Here is a 22,800-nt window from a genome sequence, read left to right as displayed (position 1 = left end):
TAACTCATTTTGTACATTTACTCATTCAAAGGTACACACACACACACACACACACACACACACACACACACACACAAATTAGCTCACAGAATTTCAAACTCTCAACATTGGCTCAACCTGCTACCAGTCTATAGGTTTCTCAAGGCCAGAAAAAATATTTTCTACTTCTTTTAATAGTTCCTCCCAATAGTGTCTAGCATGACACAAAGTACACAATATGCGCTAGATAATTACTTGCTAAACTACAGGGAAAAACTAAAATTCCCTCTACCCAATACAGAAACCAAGAACAACCCCAAGTAAAAAGCATTGTGTCGGGCTTCCCTGGTGGCGCAGTGTTTAAGAATCCACCTGCCAGTGCAGGGGACACGGATTCAAGCCCTGGTCTGGGAAGATCCCACATGCCATGGAGCAACTAAGCCCGTGCACCGCAACTACTGAGGCTGTACTCTAGAGCCTGCAAGCCACAACTACTGAGCACCCGCACCTAGGGCCTGTGCTCCACAACGAGAAGCCACCACGAGAAGCCCGTGCACTGCAAGGAAGAGTAGCCCCTGCTCGCCGCAACTAGAGAAAGCCCGTGTGCAGCAATGAAGACCCAACGCAACCAAAAATAAATAATTAGTTAACTTTTTAAAAAAGGCATTGGGTCTTTGAATTCCTTTTACTTCCCATGATCTCTCATAAACTTTCTTTCTTCTCCTTACTTCCATGATAAAGAAACCACAGAAATAAAATAAAATTGGGCTGGGGCAAAACAATAAAGTCAACTTCCAATTATCTGTAGCTTAGCCGCAGCTAATTTTTAAACCCAGCCGACTTATGGACTGCCTTCTGCCACTTATAGTAGATGTGTGCTCAGGGAACAACTCACTTTAATATTTGCCTAAGCATAATATAAATAGGAAGGTAGATCTGCTGGGGAGGGGGACAGGTAGAGAATAATAATGCATTTCTGAAGTCAAACAGAAATTATTAATTTGTTCACTGATCTAGTTTTAAATTGGCCTGGTATCACACTCTCCCTATATTGGCATAGCTGATTGTTGGCATCAAAGTTCACTTTGGCTGCAGAGAGGGACTATATTTTACAGCCCATCGTTTTTCTCTGCCCAAAAGTTTGGTTTGGGGATACCCGAGCTATTTGAGACGTTAATCTCTCTCATCCAATCACTGAAGAACATCCTTGTCATAGAGCCATACCAGACCTGGGCTCTATCTACCAGCTCTTGTAGAACTTCCAGATGTCAGAGACAGCTGGAAAGCCCAACCAGTCATAATTAAACACAGCAGCCCTTTTCAGAAAGCAATGGCTTTTTAAAATGTCACCCTGGTAAACTACGTTTGGGTCATTTCTAAAGGACGGACCAAAATGTGCCCTGAAGTTTCGACTGGATATACACCCTTCAGTTCCTGTTCTGAAATACTAAGCACGGTTACAGCACAGCTGTTAAAGAAGCTGCCACTTCCACCTCAAAGGTGGATGCAATAATGCAGTGATGAGCCAAGCTCTTTCTTCCTACCACGTCGTAAATGCTAAATATGTACTAATACAACAGGAATATGGAGAAAGAGCACAGAGAATCAAGATATAAGGGGAGCACTCAGGAGCTATTGATAGTTTTCTTTCTGCCACCATGTTTACCATAGTGTAATATAAAAAGGTAATGTCATAGGACACAGTTGAATAAGAAAAACTAGATTATACTATAATAATAGATGCCATTTATTGGGCACCTGCTATGGACCTGGCACTATAGATGCATCATCTTGTGTAATCCTCACAGCCCTGTGAGACTGGGATTATCATCTCCATTTTATAGATGAGAAAACTGAGGCTCAAGAAAGTTCCACACGACTAGGAAGTAGAAGAATGAGGACTGCAACCGAGGGCTGTTATGTCTCCAAAGGCCTCCAGATAATTCTGATGCAGGCTAAAGTCTGAGAACCACTGGACCACACTACCCCGTGCGTGGTACCACCAAGTCACGCTGAGTAAAGCCTCGTCATAGTAAGACACCTAATCACCTCTCAGGTCTAGGTATAGAGTGCCTCCCCTCACTCCGGGGCTCAGAGCCACATGTAGTGCACTTCTCTATAGAACTTGGAAAAATGAAAACCTGCTTGCTCTCCTTGTCCCCGGACACCAGCATTATAACAAAACTCGACTGTACCCTTAAATGGCACTAACACTAAGATTTCTAGGCATACCTTAGCAATGAGGTAACCAAATTTTGTTTCTTAGCAGACAGTCAAAGAAGCCTAAAACACAAAACTTTGCCTGCCCCTCAGTACTCTCGATTCTTCACGGATACTTAGCTTAAGGTCTTCTTAAAATCCAAATGAAGATGTATCCTGCGTCACGTACTCTCATGAATAAGCTAAAAATTACCCCGTTTTACAAATAATAAATCATCTCTCTTCAAATTCATCACAATCCATTGGGCAGGGAGAATATGACCTTGACATGCAGCCTGCAGCCACTTTTTAAACAATGATTCACTTTTTAATGTTTTATGGGGAAAGGGTGGCTTCTGCTTTAAAAAAAAAAAAAAAAAAGAGGGAACCAGAACAGCATATTGGAATGATGGGGATAGAAAAAGAGTTAAATTTTACTCTTGACCAGAATTCAACTTTAGTTCACCAAAGAAAGTTTTCATCATAAAAGAGTGCTTTTAAGTTATGAACAGTAGGAAAGCATATGATTTAGAAGGAGAACAGTTTCTACGTTATTTTAAGGATGACCATTCAAAAACTGGCGTTAATAAAGCCTAGTTTGTATGTGAAATTATATAAAATACTGTATAGCATCCTAGTGGCCGAAAGGTAGATTACTTCTTATTACCTCCCTCTTTGGCCGGTCAGATGCTAAACCTTCTGGCAAGCAGAGACTCACACCCAACTGGAACTCCAGCATTAAGAAATTTCCTTTCTTTTGGAAAACTCAAAGGTCTAGGGCCTTCCTTCCTCCCTCATGTAATCATCAGTGGCTTCTCCTTTTCCCTGTCTATTTTATCCCAACAATTTCCACTTTCCCCAGCGCTCTCTCCTTTCCACTCTAGTGTTCACTTTCCCACCCAACTCAACCATGAACTCCTCCTCTCTCAATCCCAGATGCTGGTTGACACTGGAAAACAGCTCTCTACCCTCTGAGGCCATTCTAGTCCATCTCAAACTTAGCTCAGCCTAGAAGCAATGAACCACTCCAGCTGTCCAACCCCGGATTAGCGCCTCTCCTCTATGCCCCCACCCCACCCTCCAATTCTGGCCCAAGGCTCTCAGGCCACTGTTCTTTATCCTGTTTCTTTCTGGAATTTCCATCATCCATCTCCATATATCTAGGATTCCTCCCACTTGCAGACTGGAAAAACTGGTGTATTCCCACTTTCTCCTTCTTTCAAGGCCATTCTATTTAGGACGGTTAATTCCTTCCCCCATTCAATATCCTTACTTTAGTCTAGATTTTCTAATTAATGCTTAGACTTATAAGCCCTGGATCCCAGCTAACTTCTGCTTCCTGGGCCCTCCCAGGGCAGCGGCTATCAAAGGCAAGTTTTTACCTTCCCCACACCAGCTCCCAATGACATCTGAATAAACACCTTCCTTCTTTGGCTTGTTATCCCACCCTCTTTCTCTATTCTGCATTTTTCAGCCTGTACAGTATCCCTAAACTCCCTATTTCCTTATGTGTAAATATATTTCTATTTCTTCCTACATATCAGTTTCTCTGTAGCCCTATTTTTACCCAAGATCATCCTTCTCTCTTGCCCAAACCTTACTGATTCTAGCATGGAAGTGTAAAGAGCCTTAAAGATTCTTCAAACTTTACTTTGGAAAACATTATCCTGGAGATTTCAAGGTTCCACTTTTTCCTACTTAGCCCTAACATGGAACCAGTGTGATCACCTTTCTTCCCTCTTCACTGTCCAACCAACCCACTTCTGACTTCTCTTTCTGCCTTCCTTCTTTCTAGTATTCAAGTCCTTTTCTCCCATAATTCTGTTCCCCTAAAAGAATACCCTCTAAAACCCATAATCCAGACTCATCATGTTGAGATCCTCTGCCCCCTGTACTAACCTTTTTTTTCCTATGTAGTGAATTGTAGCATGAGTAAAGCAAAGAGACATCTGGAGGAACCCCCTTTGCTTCCCAAGAAAGTTTACATCACTGAGAAAGAAAGGGATCCTCCTTGCCTCCCTATCCTCTCCTGGTAAATCAAAACAACCAACTCTACAAGTGCCCTTGGTACAGCCACCATTGCTTGTGGAAATCCCCTCCCCCTCCACTCTGCCCAATCCAGACTCCAACTGCAGAGTTTCCCAGGGACTTAGCTTTCCTCTGCCCTGTCCCAACAATTTGCCATCTCTTCCTTGTGGCCTCAAGAACTAGTCCTCCTTAACCGAGACGTCAGAGTCCTCTCCCCTTCCTTCATCAGCAACTTCTCAGGGCCATAACAAAAAGAAACCTACCTACCTTTGCTGCAAAGCTAGCAACGGGGTCAACCCTCGTAACATCAATTTGAGTAAGGCTCTGTGCCCCATGGCCTGTGCCTCTTGTCCCCTACATCCACCCCAAGAGCAGCTGCCTCAGTTGCCGTATCAAAAGATGAGACTGCCTAGCAATATCCACATAGCTTGGTCAGATGGCCATGTCCCTCCTCAACTCCATCAGCCTTCAGATTCTCTTAACTTGCATCACCAAGCCTCCTGCTCCTCCTAGCTCCCCCAGTCTTTCCTACTAACTTTGCTTCTCCATCAAAATTTTACAGGTTCCTGCCTCTGCATTTTGCTTCTATTTGGAGCCTCTGGATGATTCTTGGGATTAGGTTACCCCATTTAATCCCCCGGTGGAATCCTCCAAATTTCTTTCCTACATACTGTCCTCTTCAGTACTACGTGGTGACATCCCCATCCAATCTAAGTACCCCTAAACTCTGCTCCACTGTGCTGCCTACCATCTCTCCCCAAATAAAGCTTCCTCTCTCCCAACATTCAAGGACAGGACAGGTAAACAGAAAATTAGATGACCTTTAAAGTCCCTTCCAACCTGGTAATTTTATTATCGACCTAATCTAATCCCAACCCCGAATACATACCCCATTCATTTCCCCCGAAAAACGTTTCAGCAGTGTGACTTTGAGAAATAGCCTAAGTTGAAAGAACCACGGACTAACCAGGGCAATGCAAACCTACAGTTGCACCCCCAGAAGTCTCACCAAACATTTCTGCAATTGTACTCCACCTCTGTGCCACGGGGACTGTCTCCAAACTGCCTTGAGAGTATTCCGCTGCCGCAGAAGTTACAGGGTCCCCTTCCCACACTCGCATAAAGAGCCCCTAAACCGTGGGCTAGACGCGTCCTCACCAAGGTACGCCTGTCCTTACTGTCTACTCTAGAAGACACCAAGAATAAATAAGTATCACCGCATCGACAGCTTCGTACAGCCAACACTGAAATTTTTCAAAACAATAAAACAAAACCAGAGTGCTTCCACTGGGGGGGGGGGCGGAATAGAAGGGCACCCCCACCGGCCTCCCAGGTTTGCAGTGTGGTTCCCTCCCGCCTTTCCCCTCGACCACGTCTTTGCCTACAACAATCTCCCGCACCTCCATAACTCGAAATCCCCAGCCGAGGTGCGGCCGGCTCCTCCCAGCCTTGCCCCGGACGTCCCCCTGGCCCAGCCTCCCTCTCGGCGGGACCCCAGCAAGGAGGGCCCCCTCCATCGTCCAGCTCACCTCCCGGTCCCTTCCCGGGCCTCTGGGCACCCCCGCAGGGCTCTGTCCCGAAGCAGAACCTCGAGGAGCCAAGCCCACGAGGCCCGTCGCGGGACCCACCCCCCGCTTCCTTCTCCCAGCACCTCGTCCTCCATGCACCCGGCCCCCGGGGCTCTTCGTCGTCGTCGTCCCGGCTCGTACCGCCCCCCGTCGGGGGCTCCACCCCCCGCCTGCACCCGCCCCCAGGACGGCCCCCTCCCCACCGCGCGCCGCCGGCGCCCTCTGCCCCGGCACGGGACTCCCTTTGGCCTCCGTTCCCCACCCAGAAGCGGCGGCGGCGGCGACGGCAACGGCTGCGGCGGCCCCAGCAGGAGCAGCAGCGGCGGCGGCGGCAGCGGCAGCAGCGCCGCCCCGGCCCCGCCCCGCCGCCCGCCGGAGCCCCACGCCCCGCCCGCCCGCCCCGCCGCGGGACTGCTCCCCCCAAAGCCCACCACTAAGCCCCCCCCCACCCCCAGTCCCCAGCCGCGATCCGTTCGAATCCAGCTCCGCCAGGCCTGCTGTCCGTTCCTCACGCCCCTTAGGACCCGGGGTGGGGGAGCCCTGGGGTTCGCGGCCATCCCTCTCCCTCCTTCTCCAAGGGCTGGGGGATTGCCCCCGATCCCGAAACCCGGCCCAGTAACCGGAGCCTCCCTCCTTGCAGCCCTCGGCTTCGCTCTCAGACCCCTTGCCTCCAGGCCTGGCGCGAAGCGGGTGGAGAGCTTGCACGCCGGATCTCCCCCCTGGCTTGCCGGGGCTAGTATGAATTGCCCCCGATCTCATCCTCCTTCAATTTAAGCCCCCTCCCCGCCGCGCCCGGCCCGGCGCCCCCGCCCCTAGAGCGAGGGCAGCGGAGCCAGGGCGCTCCGAAGTCATCCCCCGCCTTTTTTCCAGGGACTCGGATAATTGCCCCTGCCCCCATCATAGCACTCCCACTCCCGAACCCAGGCCCCGCCGCCACCTAGGGGTACCCCTTACCCTACGGTTCCTGCACCCCGACACCAGGGAGAAAGCAGCCCTTAAGAGCACCCGTCGCACCTCCCCTCTGAGGTTGGAGGGTATTTTCTCCTGGTCTCTTCAGGACTTCATCACGGACAGCCCCCCCCCCCAAAAAACAAGCCCTTTCTCGCCCTGCCCTGCTGGCCAGCCTCCCTTCGGATCGTCGGATCCTTGGATCAGGGGGTTGGGGCCAGGTAGTTAACAAGACCGTAGCCTCCACCTCCCTTTCCGAGGAGTGGGGTAATTCCAATGGTTCCCCCCCAGGATCAACCCGACCCCCGTTTCCATGGAGACCCCCGCCCAGCCGGGATGAAGACTCTCGGATCGTGGCGAACAAGTCTCACCTGGCTAAGGGAGAAGGGGTGAGGAGGGGGTAGGGTAGGGCAAGAATGGGGTACGAAGGTGGAAGTGGAGGGGAGCTGTCCCGAAGGGAGGGGCGAGGACAGAGCGAGCTCCAGGGAGCGCTACGTCCGGGGACACGAAGAGGACGGCGCCCCCGGGGGGCAAGCAGAGCGGCCGCGGGGCGAAGAAGGGACAGGGTTGGGGAAAGGCTTGAGGTAGAAAGGAGCGGGTGGAGGATACGAGAAAGCCGGGGAGTCAAAAGGGGTGGAGGGGTTGGAGGAGAGAAAAAAAAGACGCACCTGTTCCCGAGTCGGCTCCGCGGGGAGGCTCAGGCCGCCACCCGGACTCCCTCTTACCCCCTCTGAGCCACCACCCGCCTAATACTGCCCCGATCTGATGCCCCCTCCGCCCCTTATTGCCACCGACCTCCTTCTCCTCTCTCTCGGCGGCGGCGGCGGTCGGACTCTAGGAACTGAGAGGAAGAAGGGAGGGCTCAGCAAAGCGGAGGAGAGACAGAGCCACACACTGGCAGCAGCCGCGGCGAGCGAAAGAGTGAGGGGGAGAGCGGTGTGTGTGTGTGTGTGTCTGTGTGTGCGAGCGAAGCCTGGTGGAGTGGGTGCCGGTCGCAGGGCTCGACGGGAAGTGGAGTCCGGTCGGATTCGCGGGCGGCGCCAGCCACCGCTCCGCGGGACTACAACTCCCAGAATGCCGCCTGTCCGGGGGGAGGAATGGGGAGGAGGAGGCGAAGGGAGGGAGAGAGCAAGAGAGGGAGGGACGAAAGCAGGGAGCAAGCGGCGGCGAAGGGGGCAGAGCCAAGCAGCCCCGGTGACACTGGGAGGGGAGGGGAGGAGGAGGGGATCGCTGCGAGGACCGAGCGGATTCCGGAGAGGGAGGCAGCGGTAGCTGCAGCAAGCCGGGCAAAAAGCTAGACTCCCAGGAGAGGCGGAGGCGCTCAATTCGAGAGGCTGCAGGAGCTCCACGCCCCCCCCCGTACGCCCCACGAAGGGGGAGGTTGAGGAAGGGAAATGATCAGTGCACCACGGCCAGGGGTTTCTCTCTTTCTTCCAACGCTCTCCACCTTATGCCCCGACCTGACTTTCTCAGGCCACTGGTGCTGGATCCAGTGTGCAAATCCGGAGACCCCAGATCTCCCCTGCCCGGCAGCACAGAGCAGACACATTCAGTCCCCTTCTCCCAGGGGCCTGAGGGAGGCTCCCCTTGCTGGCAGGGCGTGACTCCCCCCTTCATCCCGCCCCCCTCATCGCCACCCCCCATCTCCCTCCCCGGAACCCCTCCCTTGAAGCCGGGGCTCGCGTCTCCCTCCCAGCCAAGAAAGGGACTCCCTCGGGGGCGACTACCCAGCCCCCTCCCTTATACTGGGCCCTTACCCACCAGTATCCCCTTCTTAGCGTTGCCCCCCTCACCGAAGTAATAGTGGGAGCGACCCGAGTTGGACTGGTGGCTACTTTCCCTCCGAGACTAGCCGTCCTTGGCCACGCCGACCCTGTGTAGAGATAGAGAAGCACATTAATTCTCCCGTTCCCCCCCCCTCAAGTTCGGATCCCCGTGGAAATGGCTCACAAGGAAAGAGGGGTTGGTAGTGGAAGTGAGCTGGGGGTGAATCCCAATCCTCAAACCTCATCCCAGGCGTGGAAATCCAGGGATTCGTCCCCTTTCTTAAAAGCCATCAAATCGCTTGGGGGGGGGGCGTTAGTTGGGGGTAGATTATCTAACCCCCAATGTCCATGCTACTCGAAGCAACGCTACATGTAGGAATAAGATAGGAACTAGGCTGCCGCCGCGAGAGGAAAAGTATTACCCCCCCTGCCGTCGTCCACCCCCAAACACACAACCCTAGGAGAGTCAGATGGCCGAGCAAGGGGCGGGGGGAGGCGGTGGGAGTGCTGGAGAGTGAAAGGGTTGCGGCGGGGAGGGTCCGCGGCCCCCTGAGAGCAGAATCCAGATGCTAAAGAGGTGGGTGGGGGGGGTGCGGCATAATTGCAGACAGTGTCTCTCCTAGCTTTTCCCGGAATCGCCACCGAACACCGTCTAACACTCGTAGTTGCTTACCAGTCAATCCCCTAGCCCCATTTGTGCGCTTGAGGCTGCCAGAGCCCGGGAAGCCCGGGCACAAACTCCGCGGAAGCTGGCCTTCGCCGCCGCCGCGCTGCCGCGGGCCTCCCTCTCTCCGCTGGCGGCCCCGCCGATCTACCTTCGCCCCCGGCCGAGGCCAGACCCCGCTCGCAACTCCACGCCCCTACTCCACCCCCGGCTCCCCCTCCCCTCGCCCTCTCCCCGCTGGTCCGGCCCAGCCCCTAGCGCCGCGCCGCCCCGCCCTACTGCTCGGTCCCGAGCCCAGCAAGTGCCCCGAACTCGCCCCCCGCCCCCACGCCCAGGCCAGTCCGGCCGGGCCTGGTTTCCCCCTCCCGCCGCGCCCCGCCCCCGAATCCACGTCCTACTTCGCCACCCAACTCGGCCCGATCCGGGTTCGGCCCGCGCCCAGGCCATCGGAGTCCCCGGTTCGGTCCGGTGTACGGCCACCCACCCCGCCCTTGCCTGGGTGCCGGCCTGGCCCGCTGCCTGCGCCCGCCGAGCCGACTCAGGCGCGCGGTCCTGGTCCCGGTCCCGGTGCCGGCCTCGGTCCCGGCGGCGTTGCCGCGTCTCGCCACGAGGGCTGGGTCCACGCAAGATCCGAACCCGCGCGGGGTGGGGGCCGAGGAAAGCAAGTTTCTTTATCTTCTCTCCGCCCCCGCCGCAGGGCCGCGCCGTCCCCCCCTTCCCCGCTCCCACGGAGCCCCCTTCACCTGGGCAGAGCCCCTCGGCCGCTGTCGCAACTTTGCTCTTCTCCACGCTGCCGGGGAAGCGGGCGAAGCGGGAGGAGGAGGGAGGTGGAGGGGGGTGCTGGGATCAGGCCGCTGGGCTCCGGGAGGACACGTGGGGGAGGAGGGGAAGGAGGAGGAGGAAGGGGGGGCAGGCCTGCAGTTCTCGGGGCTCCCCCTGCCAGCCCCGGGGAAGCCGGAACCTCGCCGGGCAGCCGCAGACCCCGCACTGGCCACGGGGGAAGAACGGAGCCACCTTCCCCGGCCAGCCCGTGGCTCCAGGAAGGAGGGGGGGCGAGCAACGCCGCTTGGGGTCGGAGAGCAAGCGTTTTCGCTCGAGCTTTATGTGTGGCTCTCTCTTTCTCCGTTTAGCCTCTGTGTATGCGGGGGGGTGGGGTCTTGCCTGCGGGGGGGTGCCCCCACCGGACGCCCCGCCCCTCCCCTCCCCCGGCCCCCCACTTCCCTAACCCGGGCGACCTCGGTGCGTGGCTCCGGCACGGGCACCGAGGCCGCCCGCGGGTGCAGCCCCAGCCCCGGCGCCGAAGTGGGACAGGTGCTGGGGAAGGGAAAATGCCGGGGCTCGCTGTCTCGCCTCGCGTCTCCGGGGCGGCCCACCCTTCGTGGCAACGGCCGGGTCTGCAGCCCCCGTGGGCAGAACTCAAAGGGCAGCCCCCGGCCTGGGCGTGGAGGCATCTGGGGGGGGCGGGTAGGAGTGAGAGGCCCGAGGGAGGAAGGAGGAGGGGGACGAAAGGTCTGCAAAGGGGGGAGCCTGCACGACTCGGGCCGAAAACCTGGCTCTCTTTGCAAGGCTCCTCAGTCACCAAACTGAACCCCTTGACCCTTACCCTTTACCCTAACGACTCCTCTCCTGGCCAAAGGAATAAATCCTCGTATGTGTTTACATCCCAGGCTATCCCCGGCACTGAAGGGCTGAGAAGCCTGCGGTCCACATTGGAACTCTGATGACTTTACATTAACTCTGAGGAGAGCAGCTTGCGATGGAGCTGAAGCTGCCGGGCGGACTTACTTTCAGTCTTAGGGTGTTTCTTAGCAGCTCCAACCCTGACTTGGTGGTGGGGACTTCAAAGGCATCGCCTCAACCTACAGGGTATTAGGGGAGGTGCCCTGCAGTTCCTGGAGGGTTCAGGGCTTTGTAAACGGAATGTGAAATGAATAGCAGGAATTTGAAAAAAAATCTTTAATGTGCAGATATATTGATATTATTTATTATATATTTATCTATACTAAGGAAGCCAGAGGGTGATGTGGACTGGAAGGAAGCCCTGCAGGATTAATGTCTTCCTCCTCCCCCTCCTCCCCGCCCCCCTCCTTTGTCCTAGGCCCAGAGGTTCCATCTCTAAGCTGTGGGGTGTCTTCTCTCCTCTCCTTTGGAAGGACTTTAGAGATGGCAGTTGAGACTTGCCTGGTATGTCTCCCTCACCTGGTTTGAAGGATGTGTGTGAGTATTGCGGAGGAGGGCAAGCCTCTAAGGCTGCAGTGGCTTTGCTGCTGGATGAGGCCTGGTGTTCTATGACCCCTCTTGCTTGTCCTCACCAGCGTCAAAATCTATTGCCAGCAGTGTGGACATACCGCTTGCCATTTTACTTTGCTTTGGGAACCTCTTCACTAGCTGTTTTACTTGACCACTCCTGCCCTGCCATGCACCCCACACACACCTTAAAAAGTGTTTGGCCTAAGTTGCACCAAGGGAAAGTGGAGATTGGGAAATGATTTGTTTAAGCTAATCAACATATGAACTCGAAATGCATTATTAAGGGGGGAAATTGCCTCTATCGGGCCTGATAATGCAGGCCCCACCACTTCTGCTTTGATTTAAATTGGCTGTCTTCACTGATTTTAATTAATCTGGTAATTACTAAATCTCCACGTCTCTTAAGGCCCTTAGGGCCTTAGGGCTACTTTGCTCCTTGGTTTGAGGCTGAAACAGATTCTGGACACCTCCGTTCCCACTCGTCTGTGTCTCACCATTTGGCTGCATCATTTATCTGGCGAAATAAAGGTAGGGGCAAGATGGCTATTTCCTGGCTGAAGCCCTAGCATTTCTGAGCCTTTTCCTGTTGGGGGGCCACACTTCCTGCCCTACAGGAGATGATGGGAAACCAAGGAGCAGGGTGGGGAGAGCTGTGGGAAACCTTGTAAAGAATGTAGAGTTTAATGATTCTTTTATTTGAGGCTAGAACCACAACATCATCATAATAATACCTTACCTTTGTACAACATCAGAGTGTTTACAAAGCCCTTTCGCTTGTGTTATTTCATTTGTTTCTCACTACAACTCTTGATGTTGTAATTGAGGAAACTGAGTCCATGAGCAGCTATGAGTGGCTTGCTCAAGGTCATATGGCTAGTGAGTGCCTGAGCCAGGATTCAACCCCAGTAGTCCTGTTTCCACATCCGGAGCTCTTTTTAATATGGAATAGCACCTCCATTTCATGTCAAAATATTCATTTTCAGGCAGGGTTGTTTTTCTAATTGTTTCTCCCATCGCTAACAGCTGGACTCAGAGAGGCAGCTTGGTGTAATGGAAAGAGGATTGTTTGGAGAGTTCTAAGAATCAGATCCCAGTCCTGTCTTGTCGATAGCTAGCAGTGTGACCTCAAGCAAGCCCTAACATTTAAGTAGTGCCAGCCTGATGCCCGGTACTGTATTTTGGGTCTTCCCCCTGCTCTAAAATATGGAAATCAATGCACCTGTCATAACTCCCTTACAGGGACACCCCTGAGCATCAGATGAGATAATGGATGGGAAAGAATTTTGTACACTGTAAACCACTGGGCTCATGCAAGACTTATTATTATCAGCGTTGGCACCACCAGCCTCCCTAGGTGTAGCTCAGAGACCTAGGGGTGACACTGGCCTGGGGCCTACCTTCCTGAAGCTTACCAGACAAAACAGGGCATTTGGGGGGGGGGGTCCCAGGATAATTTAAGCTCCAAACCAACCTCTGGCTAAATTCATAGGATAATTGCTTTAATTCTCTGCTTTGTTCTGCAATCACAGGCCTTGTCTCTCTGGTAAAGCAGCCCAGCCCTATGACAACAATAACAACAGTAAAATCCCGGTGGTTTAGATCTTTAGAGTGTCAGAATGAAGCACGTTTGAAGCTTCTGGTCATCCCTTCATCCCCTGCACCCCAGTCAGTTGAAGGTGAAGTCACGTTTGGAACCCAGGATCTCAAGACTGCTGAAGGGCTCATTCTAAGTCACCCCAGTTGAAAGCAGACCAGGGGAGATCGGGGTACAGAAAGAACCTTGCAAACGTGGGAAAAGAGTGGGGCTGGTACTAGGTCAGCAAGACTGACCACGAGTTACAAACACTATGTGCTCTCAAGTGTTTCACTTTATGCTCTAGGAGGGGCCACAGGGGAAAATTCATTGCCCCCTATTCACGTAAATCTCAAATGCACAAACCCTATTGCAGCAGGTTGTTGCTGGAGAAGCATGCCAGCGGCTCACTGCAGCTAAGGAAGGCCTGGTCTCTGCCCTCTCAGAGCCCGGGGTCTAGATGGGGAGACAGTATGTCTGGTTAAACTTAACTCTGTAAACAACCAACAACCTTTCTGGATTTTATAGCCAAAGGGGGGGAAATGAGGAAGGGGACTAAAATCACCCCAGAGGTCTCTCCGGGTCAAGCCTCCCCCCTTCCCTAAGACTCCTAGGCACTTAACAAGGTTCTTAATCAAACAGACAGTGTTAGAGGTGGAAGGAACTCTAAGAAATCATCTGCCCTCCTGAAAAACTGGCTGTGGCTGCACGCTGCCAACAAAATCAAGTCCATGAGCCTTCACCTAGCTTTCAGGGCCTTCCCCGATCCGATTCCAGCCTCCTTTCCTCCCATGTCGCTCACAGGGCTTCTGTTCTCACCAAACTGGCCCTCTTGCCATTCCTTGGACAAGAGGAGCGCTTCCTTGACTGCTCCCTCAGCTTTGTCTTATGCCCTTCTCAGCAATGTTGAAATGCCACTCAACCATTACTTAAGCCAGCTCTTTCCTGCCACCTTCCCTGATTCCCCACTCCCTGACCCCCACTACCTCCCTACTCCCTCCTTAGTGGTACCCCACAGTACTGAGCTTGTCCCTTTAGTTAGCACTTCTATGCTCTGCCTATTTAGCTCTCCAACCAGATTTTCCCTTTCTTGGATGAAGGAACCCAGTATTTCTCATCGGTGTGTCACAGCTCCGTCCTCTCCTCCAAACATCCCCCACCCTGGCACGGAGTAGGCGCTCTATGAGTGTTTGTTAAGTGAATGAATGAATGGATCATCTAATCCAACCCTCTTATTTTATAGTGGGGAAACTGAGGCCCAGACCTGGCTTCCCTTCTAGCCAGTTATTAAAGACTCAGGGTTTTTTTAAAATTTATTATTATTATTATTTTAAATTTATTTTTGGTTGCGTTGGGCCTTTGTTGCTGCACGCGCACTTTCTCTAGTTGTGGCTTGCGGCAAGCAGGGGCTACTCTTCTTTGCGGTGCGCGGGCTTCTCATTGCGGTGGCTTCTCTTGTTACGGAGCACTGGGTCTAGGCGCACAGGCTTCAGTAGTTGTGGCTCGTGGGCTCTAGAGCGCAGGCTCAGTAGTTGTGGCGCACGGGCTTAGTTGCTCCGTGGCATGTGGGATCTTCCTGGACCAGGGCTTGAACCTGTGTCCCCTGCATTGGCAGGCAGATTCTTAACTGCTGTGCCACCAGGGAATTCCCAAAGACTCAGTTTTAAATCTTGGTCCTTTTTAGTCTTTCTCTTCCCATTTAATTCATGCAGTCTCTGAAGTTAGACAGATATGATTTGAATCCTGGCTCCGCCACTTCGTAGCAACATTACCTTGGACACTCGACTTCCTTCTGAGCTTCAGTTTCCTCATTTATAAAATGAGACCTAATAAATACCTCCTGAAAATGTTCTAAGGATCAGATGAGTTCTTGTATGTTAAGTGCTTAGAAAAGGGCCTGGCCCCTAGTAGACACCCCATAGTAGTTTGTTTTTTTTTAAACGTGAGGAGTTTTTAAAGAGTTCAGAACTTCGGAGCACCTGCTTAATTCAAGCCTGGGAATAAAAGCTACAACCTGAACATAAAGAAAAAGAGAGGTGTATTTTTGAAGAGGAGAATGGAATAAAATTTAGAAAGACCTTTGAGTCAGTCGAACTATTCCCTCTTCCTCCAAAGAGGCTAAAGAAGATTGAGAATAGCACTCAGTCCAGTGGCCCACATTCAGTGGGAGCTCACCAAATTCCAGTTCCTGGAGCGGTGCATTCCTCTGGCTGTGGTGGTGATTCAGGATGCTGGCACAGGATTGACGTGCCCTGCTGAAGCTACACGTACTATTCTCACCCCTATCTGTGTGCCTATACTTGAGCGCCCCTTCACCTGGCCAAATCCTTCAAGCCCCGCTGCCATGAAGCTTTCTCTGAATGCTTCTGCCTCTGAACTCTTGGCCCCATGGCACGTACTACTTAGCACTTAGTTCTTTTCTGTGCTCTGTGCCTTAGTTCTACCTCCCCATCTGAGGGACTTGTCATAGTCATAGAAGGTGTATCGCCCACAGTTTCTGGGAGCATTCAAGGAGGCAGAACTCCAGGAATACTTTGGGATTGTTTGACAGTAGGTGTTCAGTGGGGGCATGGGACCCTTCAAGTCCGGGCCACACTATTGTCTCCCAACCCCCCGACCCCCCCCCCCGCCACTCCTCAAATCAACCACTCCCAGGACACCCCACCCAGCCTCTTCAGTAGCCATCTTCTCTCTTAGAATTTGCAAGTATCTGGAGGGCAAGGGCCATGTTTTACTGTGTCCTCCACACAGCCCAGCATAGTACTTCCAACATTAACAGCCTAGAGTGAGCACATGGTTTTGCTGCTGTAGATAACTTGGTAAAGATACCGTGCTTATTCTGGGCCTGTGTGTTTATATGTGTTCTTGTGTGTCTGTTCTTGCTCATTAAACTTCAAGGGGCTCCAGAGGAAGAACTGTCCATTTTGGGAAGACAGTCGTCACAAGATGATTAAAAAAACAAGTTGAGACCTGGGATTTAGACTTTTTTTTAAAATCCAGGAAGCCAGCATTCTGCCGTCAGTACATACTCACTTTAAATGCTCACACCAGGGCTTCCCTGGTGGCGCAGTGGTTGAGAGTCCGCCTGCCGATGCAGGGGACACGGGGTCGTGCCCCGGTCCGGGAAGATCCCACATGCCGTGGAGCGGCTGCACCCGTGAGCCATGGCCGCTGAGCCTGTGCTTCTGGAGCCTGTGCTCCGCAGCGGGAGAGGCCACAACAGTGAGAGGCCCGCGTACCGTGAAAAAAAAAAATTGCTCACACCAAAATTTCTCAAATTTAATATACACAATAATCACTTGGGGGGAGTGGGGAGCTTGTCAGAATTCAGATTCCAAGACACCCTCCCAACCCAGGGTCTTATTGAATAGGTCTGGGGTGGTGCCTCATACTCTGAATTTCTAACAAGCGCTACCGGGAAGTTGGAACCAGAGGATTTTTAGATGACCCTTTGAAAGACATTGAGCACTTTTTCTATTTTTATCTTCACCAGGGACCCCCAAACTTTTCACTACCAAAGGTTTCATTATTTTCCCCCTCATAGACCCCATTTTAAACACACAGTTATATGTCACTTAGTGTGTGCTAAACACTGTTTTAGGATTTTACAGGGACTTCCCTGGTGGTCCAGTGGTTAAGAATCCGCCTTCCAATGCAGGGGATGCGGGTTTGATCCCTGGTCGGGGAACTAAGATCCCACATGCTGTGGGACAGCTAAGCCTGCGTGCCACAACTACTGAGCTGTGCGCCACAGCTAGAAAGAAGCCCACGCGCTGCAATGGAAGATCCCGCGTGCCACAACCAAGACCAAATGCAGCCAAATAAATAAAAATAAATAAATAAATATTTTTAAAAAGGATTTTACAAATAGTTACTCTTTAAATACTCCTAACAACTCCATAAGGTAAATACTATTCTTTTCCCCTTTTACAGATGAAGAAATTGAAGCCCACAAAGGTTCGGTGACTTGCCCAAAGTCGCCCAGCTAGTAGGTTTTTTTAACTGAGGTCAAATTCACATAAAATAAAGTAATAATTTTATTTTATTTCACTTTTTGGCCGCACCACACAGCATGCGGGATCTTAGTTCCCCAACCAGGGATGGAACCCACACCCTCTGCAGTGGGAGCACGGAGTCTTAACCACTGGACCACCAGGGAAGTCCCTAAATTAACAATTTTAAAGAGTGCAATTTTGGGTGGGGGGAGAGATAAGAGTTTGGGATTAACACATACACACTACTATATGTAAAATAGGTAAACAGCAAGGACCTACTGTATAGCACAGGGAACTATATACTCAATATCTTGTAATAACCTATAATGGAAAAGAATATATATATGTGTGTGTATAGAAGATACACTTGCTGTACACTTGAAACTGTCAAAACATTGTAAATTAACTATACTTCAGTAAAAAGAATAAGCAAGTGCTCTATAAAACTATTATGTACAAACTATTATGTATAAAATAAGCTACAAGGATATATTATACAATACAGAGAATATAGCCAATATTTTATTATAACTATAAATGTAGTATAACCTTTAAAAGTTGTGAATCACTATATTGCACACCTGTAACTTATATAATATTCTACATCGACTATACTTCAATTAAAAAATTTTTAAAGTGTTTTGAACTAACAAAATATTCTATAAAAACATTCCATTTCAAAAATTAGAAATCTAGAAAATATTTATCAATGTTTTCATTAAAAATAAATTCAACACTGAAAAAAAATAAAGTGTGCAATTCACTGGCATTTAGTACATTCACAACATTGTGCAACCACCACCTCTAACTAGTTCCAAAATGTTTTCATCACCCCAAAATGAAACTCTGTACCTGTTAAACAGTTGCTCCCCTTTCACTCTCCAGACTCTGGCAACCTCCTATCTGCTTTCTGTTTCTACAGATTTAACTATTCTGAATATTTCATTTAAGTGAAACCATATAATATGTGGCTTTTAGTTTCTGGTCAGTATCAAGTTTTCAAGGTTCCTCTGCATTGTAGCACGTATCTTCATTCCTTTTTATGGCCGAATAATACTCCGTTATATGGATGTGCCGTAATTTGTTTATCCATTCCCAGCTACTAAGTTTTGTTTTTGTTTTGGTTTTTTTGGGAGGGGTCTGCATTGGGTCTTCATTGCTGCGCGCGAGCTTTCTCTAGTTATGGCGAGCAGGGGCTACTCTTCTTTGCGGTGCGTGGGCTTCTCATTGCAGTGGCTTCTCTTGTTGCAGAGCACAGGCTCTAGGCGCATGGGATTCAGTAGTTGCAGCACGTGGGCTCTAGAACGCAGGCTCAGTAGTTGTGGCTCAGGGGCTTAGTTGCTCCGCGGCATGTGGGATCTTCCCGGACCAGGGCTCGAGCCCATGTCCCCTGCATTGGCAGGCGGATTCCCAACCACTCCACCACCAAGGAAGTCCCCCAGCTACTAAGTTTTGAACTCGGTATCTGAATCCAGGCAGTCTGGTTCCAGAGTCTGTGTTCTTAACCCTCTGTACTCAAAATATTTATCTACTTAAACAGGATATATTTTAAAGTAATAATTTTCCATTGAATAATGTATCAGATACATACAAAATTGGGCCAGAACTTCAGATCAGCCCAAGATAGTCACACTGAGGTCATTTAATTCCAGCCAAAGCCAAAAACACTTGCCCTTGTAGTTAACCTCTGCAACCTCATGCTGGTACGTTTCACTAGACTTTATGAAATACCAGCGCAATTCGTTGATTATCTCCCAGGCTTTTATGGGTTCAGGGACCCCAGTTTGGGATCCACTGGTTGCAAATCCCTGCAAGACACCCAGTCAACAGAGAGGTTCTATTGAGTTGCTCATTAAAGTCTACTGACAATCTAGAAAGTGGTCTCATGCACGTGAGAAAGGTTTTCCACACCAAGAAGCTAAACAAGAAAGGAGGTGGAAGTTAACCGTTACTAAATTGGAAAATTCCAAAATCCAGGAAGGCATTCTGTTTGAATGTTCTAGTTAACTAATTAGAGTTTCCCCACCAAGGATGCACATGGCCATGTACTGAGGACCAATAAGACAGCCCTTTAACTACCCCCACCAAAAGGCGACAGCCTAAGCTGTACTTACCAGAGAGGATTTCCAGACCCAGAGCAGAGCATCTGCTCTGACAAAACCCAAGGTGAGAATGCTATTCCAACACAATGCTAATCGCATGATTTTTCTCCTGGTTCTTCAAGGGTGTGGACAAAAAAAAGAAAAAAGAGTCAGGCTTGCATCTCCTCTGGAGGTTTGTGATACTTGCGCCCCATGTCTGAGAGCCCCATTTGATGTTCTGAGCACCGCCCTCTCCAAAGGGGCCCCTTGTTGCCCAATCAGAGACTGAACAACCAGGGCTGGATTCAAAACCATTAGCCCTGGCTTCACTCAGCAGAATAAAATGAACATCAAGGAGAGCCTTGAAGGGGAAAAGATGCTACAAAACATGTCGCTTGAGAGGCGAGAGGTGAATGGTGAGCAATGAAGCTTCTTCATTTTTGTAGCCCCAGGGTCTAGCAGAAGGCCTGGAACTGATGGGAAAGCACTCAAAACATGTTTGTTGATTGAATGACTGACTGAAAGAGAGCCTTCTTCTTGGTGTGGAGGTCGTTATGGAGGCATTGTAGAGCTGCTCTGTGGGGACAGAGAATGGAGGGAAGTTGGCATGGGTCTGGAGCGCCCTGCCAGGACCTACACAGACCATGTTTTTCTCTGCCTGAAAATTTCTCCCAGGCAAAGTTCTCAGAGCCTGCAAGTCTCAAAAGTAGATTCCTCGGAGCTCACTGTGTGCTTTATTCTACTGAACTCAAGTCACAGAGACTTAACAGTGGCATAGTGTTGTGGGGAGAATCTGATGAGAGCACCTATATAGAAGCATATTGAAAAAGATAGAAGGCCAGGGAATTCGAATTCTTGTTAACTTACCAGTATGGCTCTGCATGGTCTAAATGACTCTTTGTGTTACTTGGCCAAGTAGGTTTCTATCTGTGGGTCTTATCACTGAACATGCACTTGTGCAGACGCCCCCCCAACACACACACACACACACACACACACACACACACACACACACACATTTTATAATGTGGTAAACTCCTGTTTGCCAAAATCCAAATAACTACAACCCTCAAAGAGTCGGAATGCTCTTTTTGAGATGCAATGCAATAATCCCTTACATTTGTATGGGGCTTTGCTGGTCACAAAGTGCTTCCCCATCCATGACCCCATTTGTTTTTTGATTGATGTTCAGAATGGTCCCGAGGCTTTGCAAGAGACTGGAGGGTCTTGTGAAGCTTCAAAGAGCAATGACGTGTGGTGCAAGTGGCCTTGGCTGTGTGCAGGGCCTCCGAACACCAGGCACTTAGTTGTGGCAGAGACATCAGGTGTACAGTGACTGTCACAGACTTGCAGGGACATATCAGCTCTCGGGGGACTGGGCTGGTGCACATGGCTCCTACAGCTGAAGGGAGGAGCTGAGAGTCATCTGCACACAGTCAGCACTAGGGCAGCAGAGGAGACAGAAGCGTGGGCACACCCATCGCTCTTTCCTTCCAGCAGCCTTTCCATCAGTCATTCAACGGGCAGACATTGAGCACTTGAGCTCAGAAGGAGCTTGTTCTGGGTGTTGAGGGTGCAGAGACGAACAAGACTTGTCTCCTAGTTCTCCCTGGCCATGTAATCTGTGAGGTCTTCTCCCCTTCAAATGGCTCCTTGTTCATTATAACCCTATCTTTCCAGGGGCAAATGTTGAGGGAAGGGGTTCCACCCAGTCGCTCCCTCCCATTTCCCTCCCTCTGTGTCTCTGGATCTCTTTCTCTCTCACACACTCACATACACACACATACACACACAGACACACACACACACACACACACACACACACACTGCTTCACTCAGGGCCTCAAAAGCCTCAAGGCTAACCTGGCTGTGTCATGCTCCTCTATTAAGGAGAGTATTGAATAAACCAGACCCATGGGAGCAAAATGAAAATTCATAATGCATAGCAATAATAATAGTAATCCCTCACATCTGTATAGAACTTACTAGTTTACAAAACACCTCCATCCTTATTTCTTTATTTGATCCTGTGTCCTGTCATCATCTTTCATATTCAGAGGCAATCTTCTGATTGTGATCTCCACGTATGAGTGAAGCAAGACTAAGCCAGGGCTAAGAGTCCGCTCCCCAGGTAATGAACCTGCCCCCCCGTTTGTCTTTTTGTACCTTTTTCTTTTTTGTCTTCCCTCTTCCTCTTGCTGTGCTGTCTGTGGAGCCTGGAGTTGCCTATGACTCAGCTTCCCAGTCTCTTGGGAGCCTGGAAGCCCATGGGAAAAGGCTGTTGATCAGTAGCCCCTCAAACGGGGCCACAAAGCCTTTGGCTCCTGCCAGGATGGATGGGTGGGGTGAGCAGGGGAGACCCTCCTCTTTGGGTAGCCCCCAAATGAGCCCTCAACCACCTCAGCGGATTGGGCAGGCCTGGCCTGGGAGAAGAGGAGCACTTTCAGTTGAACAAGGAAAGGAGGGTGTGATGAAGCTTTTAGTAGGATGTGAAATGAGGCTTTGAAGCTGGGAAGGCAACGGCTGAGTGCGGGCTTTGCAGGGTGCAGACATACTGAAGGAGCCTGGGTCTTGCAGGAAAAGATGTTAGTGAAGGGCAAAGAGGAGCCCCCATTGCATCCACCGGGTTTTTAGGCCGTTTTTTTAAAACCCTAACTAGTTCACTCATCCCCATTCCCTCCCGTACTCCCATATCCCCTTCATTTCTCCAGTCTCTTCACTGAGCCCTCTTCTCCCGCCGTTCCTCTAATGCAGCCCCAATTTCCTGAGCTAAAAATGCTCTCAGTGAAAGTCCACCCCAGATTGTTCTGAAGCCATCACAGCCAAACGTTCTCAAACTCCCCCATCCCTCTCTCTACGTGGTATTTAGCACATGGCTTGGGCCATACCAGCCACACCCTCCACCTGGCCCAGAGCTGGCCCCAGATGGGAATGCCCAAGCAACTAAAGAGGAGTAGGGGGTATAAAGCCACTGTGCTCTGGTGATTTGCAGCAGTAGAGGATCAAAGCTTGTCCTCCCCTGGTAGGAGGGGTCAGGGCCGTCAGTCCTGGCAGTCGCAAGCAGGGGGCCCAAACAGCAGGGAAAAGCTGCTTTTAGCTAGTGGCCAGGTTTAAAAGGGACGATTGTGCCTAGTGGCTGCCATGCTGGGATGGGGACGGAGACCCACGATCTCCTCCCTTCATCCTTGGATGTGAGCAGCAGCCAACTGAGGCTTCCAGCGTTGCCCAGCCTTGGAAGCTCCCTTCCTTCAGGAAACGAGCTTCGCTCCAGCGCAGGAGCCCCCGGCCGAGCCCTCTTCCAGCTCCTACCCTGACGTTTGGGGCCGGCCGAGTTAGCACTGTCGCTCCAGCAGTGGCAGCCTGTGCGGAGCGGGAGTGTGTAATTGCAACCACTTCCTGCCCCAGCTTGCCCTAGGGCTGGCCCCGCCCCTGAGGACAGTCGGGGCGGGGCCCAGGTACAGTGAGGGAGTCCGATTGGTGAGGGGCGGGGCTGCCGAGGAGGGCGGCCCTCAAGGGAAATCAGCTGAGACTCATAAAAAGGCGGTGTGGAGCGGCGGGCGGGGGGCACGCCCTCGGTTTGAGCCAGCCGCAAGAAAGAGCTGGGGCCTGGGGCATTCTATTGGCACAATCTGTCCCTGCAAAGAACGATCCAGACAACAGTCCCTCTCGAACTAGTAGACGACTAGTTCCAATATTAGCTTTATTCATGAGCTCTGAGCACTCCGAAGCCCCAGTAGAGAGGGGGAGGG

General features: G+C 51.3%; 1 protein-coding gene across 1 annotated transcript in view; it reads right to left on the bottom strand.

Moving 5' to 3' along the window:
• BCORL1 (BCL6 corepressor like 1) overlaps positions 1–7,552 on the bottom strand; it is a 57,932-nt gene extending 50,380 nt beyond the window's left edge. The window contains exon 1 of the mRNA XM_082681472.1: positions 7,518–7,552. The gene's annotated coding sequence lies outside the window, so the exon portion shown is untranslated. The remainder of the gene's footprint in view (positions 1–7,517) is intronic.
• Between the last annotated feature and the right edge of the window lie 15,248 nt (positions 7,553–22,800).

This window comes from Grampus griseus (genome assembly GCF_964374135.1).
Source record: "Grampus griseus genome assembly, chromosome: X".
Lineage (NCBI taxonomy): Eukaryota > Metazoa > Chordata > Mammalia > Artiodactyla > Delphinidae > Grampus > Grampus griseus.
The sequence above is the reverse complement of the archived record's forward strand: the minus strand, read 5'-3'. Positions and strand labels throughout refer to the sequence as shown.